We start from the raw sequence: 17,302 nt of genomic DNA, 5'->3' as shown, positions 1-17,302 counted from the left end.
AGACCCTCATCTATGTCATTTATGTAGATAATAAAATGTATCCGACCAAGTACTGAGCCCTGGGGAATTCCACTAATCACACTGCATCAACTGGATTCATTTCTGATAATCACAACTCTGTTTTTGGTCTGAAAGCCAGTCTTGTAACCATTTCTGCGTATTTACTTTTATTCCATGGGTTTCTATTTTACATACAAGACGCTTGTGAGGGACAGTATCGAATGTTTTCTGAAAGTCGAGGTAAATTATATATACTCCTCTTGAGTCTTCATATGGCTTGTAAACATCATGGAAGAAGTCCTGTAAGTTAGTAAAGCACGAACGTCGATGTCTGAATCCATATTGCGAGTCTTTGATTACATCATTTTCTTCTAGCTAATAAAATATTTTATCTCTTATGATTGTTTCCACTGATTTGCACGCTACTTATGTTAAGCTGATTGGTCTGTTATTTCCTGAGAGTGACTTATTTCCTTTTCTGAAAATTGGTGTTACATTTGGTAGTTTACATTCGCATGGAACTTCCCCAGTAATTAACGATTTATTGAATAAGGCATAGAGTGGCAGCAGTAACTAATTTTTTTGCTTCTTTGAGGATTGTCAGTGATATTTTACCAGGGCAAGGGATTTTGTTTATGTTTTTACAGTTTATATTTGGAAAGATATCACTATTGTGGATAGTATAGTTACTGAAGACGGTGCTATTTGCTTGATGTATGGGCGACAGTTGGCTTCTGGTGGTGTTTTCTGCTGTAAAAATAGATGCAAAGTAATCCTTAAGAATGTTCTCCATTTCAACCTCATTTTCTGTGAGTTTGCCATTGTTCGTTTCTATAGGGCCAATTGATGTAGTCATAACTTTTTTCTTTCTAATGTCACTGTAAAACTCTTTAGGATTTTATTTGCATGTATTCACAGAGTGGATCTCCGTTGCTCTCTTGCTTCGTTTGATAAGGCTTTTCAATATGAGACGTAGATTATCGTACTCTTTTTTCTCATCATTATTTTGTGTAGTTTCATATTTATAGTAAGCATGTTTTTTGGCTATTAAGCTACCACCACTTTCGTTTACTATAACCAGTTGGATGCCTGTTACTTAGTGGTACTCATGACTTTACTGCGTCATTATATTTTTTGATGAAAATTTTCCATGTTTGGCTTAGGTCATCTGTTTCAGTCATTTGATTCCAATCTGTAGTTGTAAGTAGCGTTCCGAGTCTGGCGAAATTCGTTCCATGACAGTCTGGGAATTTTTCTTTGCTCTCTGTTTCTTTCACTTTTTCAGTAGTAATATTAAACTGTATAATTCAACAGTCGCTCGAACCAAACTCAGGTTTGATTTTGATGTTGTTAACTAGGTTGTCATTTGTAGTTAAGATGATGTCTAGGATATTGTTTCCTCTCGTTGGGTATTCTACATGTTGGTAAAGGGCACTTTCTTGTCAATCTGCGTAATGCTTTTATTATGAGTGCGCTGTTAACAGTTCACCCCACTTAGTTGCTGGCTGATTAGTCTCCAAAAATTATGCTATCCTCCTGACAACAAATTTCTGCAATCATAAAGGTTTTCTTCTGTGTCAGTGGGCAGTGCTGAAGGACGATAGACGAGTCATTTATTTATTATGTGCAATTTAATACTCAGTTGAACGTAACTGGCGTCTATGGTGGTAATCATGCGTCTGGATAGCACAAGGGGGTGGACACTAGTTTTCACGTATTGTAAAACACCAACACCAACTCGGTTTGGTTGCCCACTGCTGAAGAAATTGTACCCAGTTAATAAGTATTCTGCTAAAAAGCCACAGTCAGATATGTTCATCCAGGACTCTATGATGGTGATGATGTCATAATTTTCTAGGTAAATAAGAGTTTTAAAATCCTCATATTTTTTGTGTAGACTATGTGCATTAACATAGCAGACTCTGATTCTGTCCCAGACAGTTGATGAACTGACTTTATGGGTATTTACGTTGAAGTTACTGCTCTTGGACACTCCGTGGTTTCTTATTTAAAGAGGGCAACCGTATCATGTATAAGTCTACCTAGCCGTGCCGCTCCTACCACTTTCAAATCGAGACCATCTCTCTGGAAAAGAATATGTTGCTCATAGAACTGGTCCCACAGATTGACAAAGTCAACTCCTTCTTATGTGTGGAGAGATTCAAGATGGTTATTTGTGCTAAAGGCCTTATCGTAGAAGCTATTTTCTGCATTGATCCTTGAGAGTATGCAGGATATTGTTACAACAGTGGACTTACTTTTGAATTGCTTGATCATTGCATGATACCTTGCTAGAATTCCTCCGATGTGTTTCACTTCAAATCGTTTATACTGACATGAATGATGTAGAGAGTTTTATCATTAGCGTCTTTTGTGACCTCATCGCAGGCTTCTGTAATATCGAGTATAGTTCACCTCCTGGAAAACAGTACCTCCTTCTGCTGCTGCTGTTGCGTCCACAAAATTCCTCAGCTGACTGTGTACAGTGGAGTCCTCAGTAAGCCTTATTTCTTCCTTCTCGTCAAATGCTTCAGCAAGAATCTGGTAGCAATTGTAAGTAGTTATGGGGAGGTGCTTCCTCATACCTTTTACTGGTTTTGCGCCGTATTTTACTGTAGTAAAGGGGACTTCATTTGGCGAGAGAAGTACGGAATCGCTGGGCGAGGATGGGGGAGGAGGAGGAGGAGGAGGAGGAGGAAGAGGAAGTGAAGTAGGAGGAGGAGGAAGAGGAAGTGAAGTAAGAGGAGAAGGAGGAAGTGAAGGAGGAAAGGAAGATGGAGGAGGAATGAGAAGAAGGGAAAGAAGAGAAGTCAACCGAAAAAAAGGAAAGCCTGAGAGAACAGAAAGAAGAAATTGCAAAGCGGGGGGGATATGAAGGTAACAAGAATAACAAGAGAAAGAGAACACAGGAAATTAGGAGGAGCAGGAGGAGGAAAGGAGGAAGTTGAAATTAAAGAACCGGGTCAAGGAGCTGGTGGTGTGCGTGAAGAGAGAGAGAGAGAGAGAGAGAGAGAGAGAGAGAGAGAGAGAGAGAGAGATGTGCTTGGTGGATCATGGAGGAGAAGGAGGAAAAGTAGACGAAAGAGTAGAAGATGATGAAAGAGAAGGGTAGGAAAACTAAGAGAGAGGTTCATTTGCATTGTGAACAGCTGGTTTATGTTAATCATCTACTGCGGTTCACCATCATCTTTTCTGGGGATACGCAAGTACTTCAGGGACATTTGTGTAACCAGGTAGTTTAGCCACCCAGTTAAGTCAATGTAATTACATAAAGACGTCCCTATTCAGCAAAATAATTTGTGATAGTCATTAACGAAGAATGGTTTAAACTCACTTAACCCAGTCATGATCATTTTTTATTAATCCTTTTTGGTTCAAGACTTTTTATTTATTTGAGTTCTTTATTTACCATTCAGTACAAGCCCCAACACTCTGGAGAACACTGTCCCTGGAGGCCAAGCAGGGAGGGGTGCATGAGGAAAACAAAATCGGTATCACAGGGCATAGAAGGTACAGAAGGAATTATCATTACAAGCTCAATAATGAACAAAGACATACAATGGTACGTACATGGTACAAAGTTGGCACAGTAATTAACATTATATGTTTTGATATGAGTGAAGTAGTACATAGATACACACGTATGTACAGTACATACTTGTGCAGAGAGAGGCACATATGCACAGATACATATACGTATATATATATATATATATATATATATATATATATATATATATATATATATATATATATATATATATATATATATAATCATGCACACGAAGCAACAGACATACTGCATGTACAGGATAGGTACGTATGTACAGTATATGGATATGGGTATATGTACAGGCGTGCATACATATACATATCCAAATGCACATATATATGATATATTCATATGATCTCCAGTTTTTCAAACGAAGTGTGTCCAGGCATCTGGAAATGATCGGATCTTGAATTTGGCTTTCTTATATTTTGTTTTTCTCTTGGAAGGAATAGTTTTGCAGGCTCGTTGCCTTTGGTTCCTTCTTCCTCACATAAAAAAAAAAAAAAAATAGACAGGGAGACATGTATATACATATACACCCTAAGTAGATATATTCTGTATACATAGTCACATACACAGGTGGATCGATGGAGAGAAAAAAACAAGATATGCATTATAAAATTACCTCGATTCAAAATTCCAGCACCAGGACACTACATGCAAATGCACCTGATGTGTGCGCGTGTGCGTGGACAACACACACACACACACACACACACACACACACACACACACACACACACACACACACACACACACACACACACACACACACACACACACACACACACACACACACACAAGACGGCTATAATCAGGATTAGTTACCCCTTGTAGTGACGGAGTTAAAAAAGCTTCAGCCTAACCTCTTCATTTGGAAGTTTCTCGTAAGTTAAATAGTAACCAATGAGGATAGTAAGAATATATTAATAAAACAATATCACTGAAGTGGGTACTGGATCTTCTTTCTAATGGAAAATATTGTGATAATTTCCAACCCCCTCGCTGACATGGGTCTTTGCTCAGCTGAATAGTAGAGAGAGAGAGAGAGAGAGAGAGAGAGAGAATTAATTGGAATTTAATACTTTAGTTTCTGAATAGATAAATAGATAGATAGATAGACGATATAGATATATACTTTATTTTCGGTATATATATATATATATATATATATATATATATATATATATATATATATATATATATATATACACACACACACACACACACACACACACATAGACTGTAGCACCAGTCGAGCAGGGCAGTACTCCCGAGGTGGATGGAAAGCTGATGACAGGGAGTGCTGGAGCTCCCGTTTCTTCAGCCCTCAGGACTAGTTCCTGACCATCCCCCTTTGCTGAACTTTTTCAGTGTCTCAGTTACAGAGAAGTAGGCCAGCATGCTCTCCAGTACAAATTTCTCTAACTATCTTCAAACTACATGCACAGTACACACTACACTTCCTATTCAAAATTCACCAAAAATGGCGTCGATTTATCAAGCCTCGGAGTCCCCAGGGGGGGGGGGACCATAAATGCCCCCACCATCTGCCCCTCTCCCGGTGACGACTCAAGGTGCCTGGAACCACTGTCTGACTCTCTTCTTCTTCATTTCTGCAACATTCGCGGCCTTTCCTCTAACTTTCGATCTGTTGAGCACCACCTCTCCTGCTCTAAACCTCACCTTCTTTTTCTAACGGAGACTCAGCTGTCTGAGGCAACTGACAGCAAACTCTTTTCTGTATCCTCCTACTTTCTCTATACTCATTTCAAAGCCAAAGGTGGCTGTTGTGTATATATACGCAATGACTTATCTTGCTCTCGTGTTCCTGAACTTGATTCTTCTGAATTCTCCACACTCTGGCTTCGGCTTTCCTGTCATTCTCTGACTAAATATATCTGTGCTGTTTACTTATCCCCTAATTCTACTGACTATCAAAAATTCTTCGACTATCTTACTTCTACGATGGAACACATTCTGTCCATTTCTCCTTTCTCTGAAATCTCCATTCTTGGAGATTTCAATGTTCACCACCACCTTTGGCTCTCCTCTCCTTTCACGGATCCACCTGGTGAACAAGCCTACATCTTTTCTATCCTTAATGACCTAGAGCAGCTTGTACAGCACCCTACCCATATCCCTGACCGCCTTGGAGAGAGCTCCAACATACTTGACCTCTTCCTCACAACTAATCCTTCTGCTTACTCTGTTAATCTTTTCTCTCCGTTGGGCTCCTCCGATCACAACCTTATTACCTTAACCTGTCCTATCACTCCGGTACGGCCTGTGGACCCTCCAGGGAAACGTCGTCTGTGGCATTTTGGAGCCGCAGACTGGGAGGCCCTCAGGCAGTACTTCTTTGATTTTCCCTGGAATGATTATTGCTTCCATGGCCGTGAGCCATCTGAGTGTGCCTTGCGCATTACGGAGGTTATTCTCTCGGGCATGGAAGCATACATTCCTTTCTCATATCCTTTGACTAATGCAAGAAAGCCTTGGTTTAATCACGCTTGTTCTAATGCTGTCCGCAACAAGGAGAGGGCCTACAAAAGGTACCGGAGCCAACCCACCCCTGAATCACATCTTTACGTTTCTGCCCGGAATCTTTCTAAGTCTGTTCTTCGCTCTACTAAAAATAATTTCATCCATACTAAATGCTCTCAACTCTCCAACTCGAATTCTTTCCGCTCCTTCTGGCACCTTGCCAAAAATCTTTCTAACAACTTTACCTCATCATCCTTCCCTCCTCTTTTCTACTCTGATGGTTCTGTAGCTATTTCTTCTACTGATAAAGCAGATCTCTTCGCACAGACTTTCTCCTCCAATTCCACCTTAGACGATTCCGGTGCTGTTCCTCCATCACTTCCCCCCTCTGACTTCCTCATGGCTGACATTAAAATTTCTTCAGTTGATGTATTTTCTGCCATCACTGGCCTCAGTACTAACAAGGCATATGGGCCTGATGGGGTCCCTCCTGTTGTTCTCAAGAACTGTGCTTCTGTGCTTACACCCTGCCTAGGCAAACTCTTTCGCCTTTGTCTGTCAACTTGTACCTTTCCTTCTTGCTGGAAGTTTGCTCTCATTCAGCCAGTCCCAAAGAAGGGTGACCACTCCCAACCCTCCAACTATCGTCCAATTGCTTTAACGTCCTGTATTTCAAAAGTTTTCGAGTCAATTCTTAATAGAAAAATTTTAAGGCATCTTTCCCATCACAACCTTCTTTCCGATCGTCAGTATGGGTTCCGTCAGGGACGCTCCACTGGCGATCTTCTCACCTACCTTTCAGACTCCTGGTCATCCTCCTTTCGGGACTTTGGCGAAAGCTTTGCCATTGCACTTGACATCTCAAAGGCTTTCGATCGAGTCTGGCATAAATCTTTAATTTCCAAACTGCCCTCCTACGGTTTCTATCCTTCTATCTGTGCCTTCATTGCTAGCTTCCTTTCAGGTCGTTCTATAGCCGCTGTTGTAGACGGCCATCGTTCTTCTCCTAGATCTATCAACAATGGTGTTCCTCAGGGATCTGTCCTATCACCAACTCTTTTCCTTTTATTCATCAATGATCTTCTAAGCTGTACATCTAACCCTATCCACTCATACGCTGATGACTCCACCCTTCACCTTTCCATTCGGTTCCCACAACGCCTATCTCAACAGTTACTTCAACAAACAAGGGATGAGGCTATGGCACACCTAATGTCTGACTTGGCTCGTATCTCTGACTGGGGTAAAAATAATATGGTTTTCTTTAATGCATCTAAGACTCAGTTCTTACACCTATCAACCCGACAAAATCTTCCACAGGTATACCCACTAACGTTTAATAATATTCAGCTTAATCCTGCATCATCCTTGAACATGCTTGGGGTTTCATTTACTCGGGACTTATCTTGGAAAGATCATATTACATCTCTTGTAAAATCTGCTTCCAAGAGATTGGGTGTGCTAAGCCGACTCCGCTCTTTCTTTACCCCTGCACAATTGTTGACTCTATACAGGGGCTTTATCCGCCCCTGTGTGGAGTACAACTCTCATGTGTGGGGAGGCTCCCCACATACAGCTCTTCTCAATAGGGTGGAGTCAAAGGCTTTTCGTCTCATTAACTCTCCTCCTCTTACTGACTCCCTTCAACCTCTGTCTCTTCGCCGCACTGTTGCATCTTTATCTCTTTTCTATCGCTACTTTAATGGTCACTGCTCCTCTGAACTGTCTGCTTGCATTCCTCCACCTCTACGACGGGCGCGTAGCCCGTCTGGCAGCAAACTCTCATCTTTTTCTGTCCAACTCTCTAATGCAAGAGTTAACCGTTACTCCCAGTCTTTCATTTATGCAACAGGTTAGCTCTGGAACTGTCTTCCTCTGTCTGTATTTCCTGCTGCCTATGATCTCCAGTCTTTCAAACGCAGTGTGTCCAGGCATCTCAAAATGATCGGATCTTGAATTTGGCTCAATATTGTATTTTGTTTTTCTCTTGGAGGGAACTGTTACTGCGGGCTCATGGCCTTTGGTTCCTTCTTCCTCGCATAAAAAAAAGATAGATAGATAGATAGATAGATAGACAAATATAGATACAGTATGAATACGGAAGTGGCAACGTACGTACGTATCTATCAATATCTAACTATATCTCCATCTATCTATCAATATCTTACTATATCTCCATCTATCTATCTATCTTTTTAGATAGATGGATACGTGAGTAGATAGAGTGATATTCAAGGTAGTCGGAGAAAAACTTTTCCCTGCAAATAAACTAAGCACTATCCACGCACGGGCTGCAGGGTCGGGGCAGTCTTCTGATATGATGCGGACACACTGTGAACGGTGATTGAGCTGTGGTCACAGTAAATGTGCAATCACCCGGATAAGTGGAAGAGGAGTATTATTAACTGACCACCCGTAAACTCACACACACACACACACGCACACAAACACACATTATCTATGTATCTATCTATATCTATATTTAAATCTATCCATCTATCGATGTCTGTCTGTCTGTCTATCTGTCTATCTGTCTATGTATCTGTAGATAGATACATAGATAGACAGACAGATGGATTGAAGCTATGTCAGTTGCTGTCATAAAGTGCAAAGGAGGTTTTGGTAAGAGACAATAAGGCAATAAAAATCACCTTGAGATAGCCAGAATGAAGGAGAGGTCATTGTTGTGGAGTATGAAGGAGAGGAAACATTAATAAAACTTACAGTCCACTGTTATAACAAAATACAGATGACATACCTTGGACGGAAATGATAGAAAAGAAATACGAGAAACTGAATGAAGTTATCATAGCACGAGCACAATACAGAACATACCGTAAGAAATGAAGTGGCGGAGAAGTGATTAGAAATAATTATAGTGAAGGTGGAGGAAAGTGTGATAATATGTGGAAGAGTGAGAAAGGCAGGAGAGGACAAAGCGGGCAGAAGTATGTGAAGGTGAGGGGAGAGAACTGGTGAGAGGAGGGAAGGGGAAAGGGGGCTGTTATGGAGAAGGAGGCACTGATGAGAGAAAGAGTGGGGCAAAGATTTAGATGAGGACAAAATAAGTGGTCTGGATAGGGGTGAAGGAGAATGAGAGTGTGATATACGGGAGGTCGACCGGTCGACAGGAGTGACGGCAGGAGGAAATTTGAAATCAGATGCATACGTCCTCCGAATGATCCATGCCAAATAGTGTGTGTGTGTGTGTGTGTGTGTGTGTGTGTGTTGAGAGAGAGAGAGAGAGAGAGAGAGAGAGAGAGAGAGAGAGAGAGAGAGAGAGCAATTCTTTCATCATGGATGACAAATACATTTTGTAAAACGACAACCCCAAATGGATATCGACACTTTTCTGTTGAACATTTCCACACAACTTGGTTTGTTTAAGAAAATAAATAAAAACGTCTCACCAATTCTCTTTAAGCCTGCTCACAGAGCGCATACCTCCGTCAATGACTATACCAGACAACTGAGGTCACCATCAAAATTAAATCAAATGCTCTTTGGCCCATGGCCCACATATAAAAAAAATTCATTGAAATCCGTCACAAACTTTTAGAGATATCTTGAGGAGAAACAAATAAAAAGGATTACTGAACTACGTCTCGAACTTACATCATCACTAAAATTTAACCAACTCTTTCTTGGCCCATGACTCTCAAATTCACAAAATTTCATTGAATTTTGAGATATAATGTGGACAAACAAATAAATAAACAGACAAACAGGGTGAATACATAAACTCATCGAACATCATTGGTGGAAGTAGTTGGAACTGATGTAATGCAAAGGATATCTCCGTATGCAAAGGGCAAATGTGTTGGAATATTGGCTACTAGTCTTCCTCAATAATTATCTCTGCACAGAGCATGAGCTGTGAAATTAGACTGGATCCCTGATACAAGAGGAAATAGAGAAGCAGGAAGATAGGATTCATTATACAAATATTTATATATATATTTATCTGTATCTTTGCCTGTAGCCATCTATTCACATAAGGAAACTGGTGTGTACCAGACCATCTAAAGTTGTCTGTCTGTAATTTTATCAAACCATGTATCTATTCACATATGCCAGCTAATATGTACTACGGTATATACAAACGAATCTATCCTTGTCTATCTACTTGTCTATCTATCTGTATTTAACACTCTTTTTGCTAGTTATAACTATCTATCAGTCCATCTGCCTGTCCACCCATCCATCCACTTATGTATGCACGCATGTATGTATGTATGTACAGTACCGCCAGAGACGTAACAGCAACTCATGCAGGATGTTCTAGTGATGGGGAAAAGGTTGCAAGTGTGGTGTGTGGTGGTCATGCATATGATTACGTGGCTTCCTCGTCGTTCTTCTCCAAACCTTGACCATCAAGTTTATTTGATACCTGTACTCTGTTTTCATAAATTTTGCATTTTTTTTTCTTTTTGCATCTCCAGTGGTGAGTTGCAACAACAGATGAATATTACAGTATGTTGCTAGTAAGGAAATGCTATGGTAAGGATGTGGAGCCATAGTATTCCCTTCATCTGCCACCAACCTCTGGAAAATATAATACAAAATGAAAACCTAGGCCAAGTTAAGCACAAGCTGTAATAGTCAACAAACTATAATTATCCACAGAAGCAATGAAATTGGATATATGCGATGCCTCTTTCTCCTGTGTTATTGAGATGGGCGTGTGTTTGTTATTGTGTGTAGTCTATGTGGTGTGTGTGTGTGTGTGTGTGTGTGTGTGTGTGTGTGTGTGTGTGTGTGTGTGTGTGTGTGTGTGTGTGTGTGTGTGTGTGTGTGTGTGTGTGTGTGTGTGTGTGTGTGTGTGTGTGTGTGTGTGTGTGTGTGTGTGTTTAAAGTAGGTTGTGCAAATGGGTAGAGTTCAGAGTCAAACCATATAATTTTATTTGATTGACTTACACTGCAAAAGCTAATATGCAATGGATGAGAAGGGTGCGGAAAGGAAAGACACACAGTGTTCATGAAGTGTATTAAGAGATGATTGATTAATTGTATTTGAGGTAGTGGGATAAAATTTTTAGAAATGTGTAGGAAAGTTTGGATGAGTGGAGCTCTATCTGTGGAGTGAAACAAAGCACTAAGTGTACTTGCAAAGAAAAGTAAAGGTGGGCAAAGTGAGTGGGAAAATTATCATGGTATAAGTTCTCTGAGTGTTTCAGGAAAACTATATGGAAAAAATAATCAGAAGGAATGTAAGGAATATATTAGAATTCAGGTGAGTGATGAACAGGATAATTTTATGTATGGAATGAATGTGCAGATCAAATATTTGCAGTGGATAATGGTAAAAGCACGTGAGAAGGGTTCTGTGGTATTGATGGATTAATGGATCTGAAAAAAGAAGAAGAAGAAGAAGAAGAAGAAGAAGAAGCGTACAAGAAGCGTGGTAGAGAAAGATTATGGTAGCTTTTATATATGTATAGTTTGGATACAAAGTTGAAGATTGCAGTGATTTTATATTTTATAATGGAAATGAAGTACTGTATGCTTAAAAGTACGAGTAGGTGAAATTCTCACAAAATTGTTTTATATCACTTTATGGGGCAGTAGTAGTAGGAGTAGTAGTAGTAGTATTTTTTTCTATGTGCTCGACTCTGGGCATAGGCTTCTCAGCCTGCTCCCAAGGCCCAGTAGTCCTCCTACATATCGTACACCTCTACATGTCACCACTTCGGCGCTAACACCCACCGTCCATATTGTATACATGCTAGGGCTGTCTCATACAGGACTAGTGTATTGATATTAGCGGGGGTATTTTTACGACATGTCGGCGGGTCTTCTGGTAGCTCGGTAAAGTCTGCCGTAATGAAATTCAAATCCTTAAACTGGTCCCTGCCCCAGCGGAGATTTGAACCTGGGTCCGGTAGGACCGCAAGCCACCTCGCTACCGATTGGGCCACCAGTAGTAGTAGTAGTAGTAGTAGTAGTAATGCAACCCCGATCTGTCTGGCTGAACAGACACATCAACAGCAGACAAACAATCACTCCTACACGGCCCACTCGTGCAGTGAAGTGATGAGACTCACCGCAGTGAGGCGCGAGGAAGAGTGTGGTTAGGTTGCTGGATGAACGCTGTATTTTCGTTTCTCCAACCAGTCATTAGGGTAGTGGTTCCCAAACCCATGGTCGCGACCTAATTGAAGGTCGCAAGGATGCTCCTGAGGGTTGCGCGATAGTTTGAAAAAAAAAAAAATAGAAAGAATAAAGAAAAATGTTAAAAGTAAAATAGTGCTAATATATTTACATCACAGTTCTTCATTATAAAGCATCATTGAGCGTACATTATATTTTTTTAATACATATATGTTACTGGATAAAGCTAAATGAAGAAAGAGTGAATTAATCATTCTGCCCTCAGGGTCGCCAGGCCAAAAAAATTCTGTGTTCAGGGTCACGGCCAAAAAAGTTTGGGAAATACTGCATTAAGGGCACCATAACAGGCTCCACATCACCCTGTTATTAGGTTATATGGTTGCTACCCAGCATTGTAAATGCTTTCGTAGGTTACAGGAAACCACTAGGTTTGTCACGCAGTGTTGAGTCACCTAAGGAAGCAGCAGGCGGTACTGTATTTCATCAACTGAGAGGATGATAGTCACCATCACCTACCGCCATCACCGTTGAAAGAGATAAGGATGTGTGCCGTTCATATGCCTCCATGGCTGTTCAGTAAATCATATCTTTCCTTTTTTAACTACATCTGTCTGTGTTTGTCCAGTACGAAAATTTAGTTTGGCTATCTAGATAGCTCTAAATGGGTCAAGAAGAGTATTTTTTCACCGTTATTTTTTACGTGGTTTTCAACCGCTGAAGTGGCGTCCCTGATGGTTACAATTACAATTAATACAATCAACATTGTAGAGCTTTGAGGACAATTACAGTTCAGCCTTTAACGTTTTATATTAACCTTAGCATTATTACAGCGCATCGGGATGGAGAGTGGACGGGTCGGGTGGTATGGTGAGCTAGGTGGGTGGGCAGGGTTGGTGGGTTGGGTTGGAGTAGTGGGACAGGGTGGGGCAGCTTCCGTAGGTCAGTGGGTGAGTGTGGGTAAGTGGGTGGGTAGGGTAGGAGATGGGTGGATGGGTGGTTATTGGGAAAACAGGACCTTTGGGAATAGGTGGGTGGGTGGCTGGATGTTGGGAAAAGAGCTCCGTGAGGAATAGGTCCATTGGTGAATAGGCCATTGGGGAATATACCCCTGGAGAAATGGGTTCAAGGAGGAACATTCTTCCAATGGGTTAAATGGGATTCCCAGAGTCGCCCCAGATAGGGGGGTGGCCTCTCAGGGTCCCATGCATTGCCCATATGTATGGTCCTTTTTTTATTTTATTTTATTTTTTTTTTACCTGGGGAACGTCGGTTTCCCTGCAATAGTCACGGCGCGCGACTCTGAGGTTGACATTATCGTGCCCTGGTAACCAACCTTCAACTGTGCATCCAGTTTCGTGTATAATATGATATTCTTGTGATTAGTGTATAATATGTTCATGTATAATAATATTCGTGTATAATGTATTCGTGAATAACATGAATCGTGTATAATATATGGAATCAGACGCACTGTTGAAAGGTAAGTTGCTAGGGTACTATAATGACAACCATAGAGTCGTGTGCCACGACTATAGTATGATACAAGTGTTCGTAGGCCCTTTGGGCCCTCTCGCACTTGCTCCTGCCAAGGGCTGTCATGCTGCATGCTCGATTTCTCATGCTCCTCATTCGTTTCCTCGCGCTTCGTGAGTGCGTTGCGATCATTTCAGATAATCCGAGTCACGTTTATATAAAGCCATAAAAAAAACTCTATGGTGAACGCAACCCTCATTTCACGCACTAACACAGGAAGCAGCGTTTTTTGGTCAATATGTGATCTCACATTAAATATAGTAAAAGTTTTTCAATCGTGATGGGACCAGGTTTTTTCAGATCAGCGAATTTTTTGTGATTTTTGTCTCAATTTTGGTGCGATCTGAATGAGTAGTTTCGGCTGCCCTAAATACTGTACACACACACACACACACACACACACACACACACACACACACACACACACACACAGCTAGTGCTACAGTATAATAGATAACTGGAGATGTGAAGATGGATGTAAATGATTCTGTACTGTTATCTAATATTGAACTGGAGCATTTCTGACTGATGTAGTTAGCGAAAGTCTATGACAGCCGTGCCCTGAAAGTAAATATATGTAAAGTAACTGCAGGTGACAGGGAAAGTGACTGTGTGATGTGATGGTGAATGGAGAGAACCTTGAAATGGTGAAGAAATATGAGTACTAAGGGGCAGTAGTAGCACATGTGCATCTGAAGCAAAAGCTATAGAGGCATTAAAGAGGAAAGTGACTGGTGCTAACGATACCTGAATATAAAGAAAAGTGGGAGTGTAGATGATGGTATAGGGTTTTATGAGGGTGTCTTAGTGCCTACATTAATATATGGGTGTGAGACTTTGGCGTGGTAAGGCAACAAAAATGTAGGAGTGAGAGCAGTGGAAATGGGACTATTGAAAAATGTGCGTCGAGTTGGTAGAGAGGAGAGTATAAGAAATTATGTGATTCATGAATGATAAGAGAGTTACGAAGTCAGTCGAAAATAACGCTGAAGATTGTTCTTAGATGGTAGAGTCATATGGAAAGAATGGACTAGAACATATTGATGAAAAGGGTATTTATGAGTAGGTTAGAAGATGGGAGACCCAAAAGAAGGCAGATGGATGCGACAAATGAGAACATAAGAAAGTGATGCCTGGAAGTTGATAAAACTATAGAACTGAAAAGGAATCGGATTGATTTATGGAAGAGTACATGACCAGGATTAGGCATCCCTGTATTTTCTTAACTGACAGTCATCGAACTGACTTTATGTCGTGGATAATGTGAAGTGTATCCATAAAAAAAAAAAAATACTAAAAAATACTAATATGTGGATTGTTGGGCCCATGAGGTGGATTCAGGATTTCTGGGACTTATATGATGAATAAGTTTGTGGCTCATTGCACGGGGGATGTTGTTGATCATTGTTGTCTGTATCATGTTTTATCATTCCATACATTCTGAACGTTACCTCACCTCATCCTGGGATGGAAAAAAAAGTGGTTGGGATGATGATGATGATGATGATGACGATGATGCTTGGGTATGCACAACAGTCAAGAGTCTTTAGTAACTCAATAGATCCGGTACGTGCTCTTAATGATAATCTTGCTACCATCATAAGAACTCATTAAGCTTAGAAAAGACCTCTCATACCAAACGGTTAATGAAGTCTGTGTCTACCACATCATAGTTAAAAAGTCTATAGCTACTTGAGTATTCGTTTGGATGTCGCAATGATAAAATATAAAAGTATTCGTTGAAGTGAAAGAGTCCACACACACACACACACACACGCACACACACACACACACACACAGATTCCCACATTTCTGACACCAGATATACTTATCCAGCTTTAGGGAAACCTGTTGCAGTTAAAGGTGGACTATATTTAACTCCTCTAGTTTAAAATTTCTTCTAAGCTAAATAACATCATATGGTGAAAGACTATGAAGAAAATCCTGTAATGAAAGTGTAATTCCCTGTACCCACACATGTATACGTTAATCCATCGTCAAAGTATTGTTCATCCCTGGTCCAGGTATATCCTTTATTAGTCAACAATGATCTGTGTCGTTAACTGGCTCACAAATAGGGTACTAACGGAACTTTATCCATAATAATGTTTATCTTGAGTAGGTAACTACATTCCAAACACTTTCAAGAGAAAACAATGGTTGAGAATTACCTTGACTCTGAGACAATGTTCACGCAGACTTTTAATACAAGTATCCAGAATCAGACGCTACACCCTCCTCTCTTCTTTCGCAGCTAAAGGGTTAATATATGTGCCCATATTTCAAACACAGTCCTCATTTCTAAACACAGTACTGGCCACCATTTATTTCAACTTGCATGTTCTTTGTTTCTTAAACAAAAGTGCACACAATTAGACGCTAGATTTCCACCTCCTCCATTCAGTTCCTACCTTCAGCCTCTTATACCCCCCCCCCCTCTTTCCCTCGCAGTCCCTCCTGAATCTTAGTTTCGTATTCTTACTGAATCTTGACACTACCATGTTCGGGAATACCAGCGTCAGACGATTTTTTTTAGAGCAAGTTACTGGAGCCATGGTTGGGACAACGTCCCTCTCATTCCTTCCGCCCACTGATTATTTAGTTTATGACACACCATTCGAACTAGAGGGGTTAATTGTAGTCTTCATTAACCAACTCACTGCTATATGTCATTGAAGCGTTATGTAAAGAAGTATGGTGATGGCAAGAATATAGAAGAATTTAAAAGCAAAAATATAAAAGTTTTTACAAGGCTACAGAGGTTAGCTTTGTTTTCGATTAATTTCCTTCCATTCCATCCATAATTCTCTAGAGATGATGTCTTATTCTTTTTTTCCTGCAAGCTCCAGACGATTTCATTATGAGAGTCTAACTGGGCTAGAGACATCAGATACAGTCTCCTTTAACCCTTTCACTACCCAAAGGCTCTGCTAAACTTAGCAAATTAGTGTGGAGGTAGTAAGAATATACTGAACTATAGCTGGTTTCTTTTCATCTAACAGAACGGGAGCACTCACACCTTGATTACTAACTCGTGGGTGCATGAAACTATACCAATTTTAGGTATGGCATGGTTAAAAGCCAAACGATGAACTTTCTGCTTGTCTAATTAAAGGAGAGACAAGCACTCCTAAGCTGAACGAAATCCTCAGGACATGACAGGCAAAAATTAAATGAAAAAAAAAAAAAAAAAATCAGGACCTCTCCGGCTCAAATACTGTACCCTAAGCTGAACAGAATTGTCAGGACATGGCAGTAATTAAATAAAAGTAAGACATCGCCCGACTGAATCGTTGAATTGTTGAATTTAACGTGACTTGTTTGGTGTAGCGTGGAGATGGGAGGGCAATGTCCTGCGATGAGATGCACATACATATTTACCATCTACTACAGGTCCTAACGTTGATTTATTTTATCAGGGATAATTAATGGCACGGGGACATTTTGCACTCTCCTTTCATTGTCCTTCTTCCATGAAACAGATGTAACCTACAAGTATTTTCCGCTCCTCACCAAGAAAAAACATGGGATGACTCGACACTCGTGTTTTGTTATCTTTCTCGCAAAGACAATGCTAAGGCTCGACGTCCTTTCCATAGGAACTTCTTATGACTAGCA

Source organism: Coenobita brevimanus, chromosome 5 (assembly GCF_032717465.1).
Source record: "Coenobita brevimanus isolate Jiangsu-jjx chromosome 5, ASM3271746v2, whole genome shotgun sequence".
NCBI lineage: Eukaryota > Metazoa > Arthropoda > Malacostraca > Decapoda > Coenobitidae > Coenobita > Coenobita brevimanus.
The sequence above is the reverse complement of the archived record's forward strand: the minus strand, read 5'-3'. Positions refer to the sequence as shown.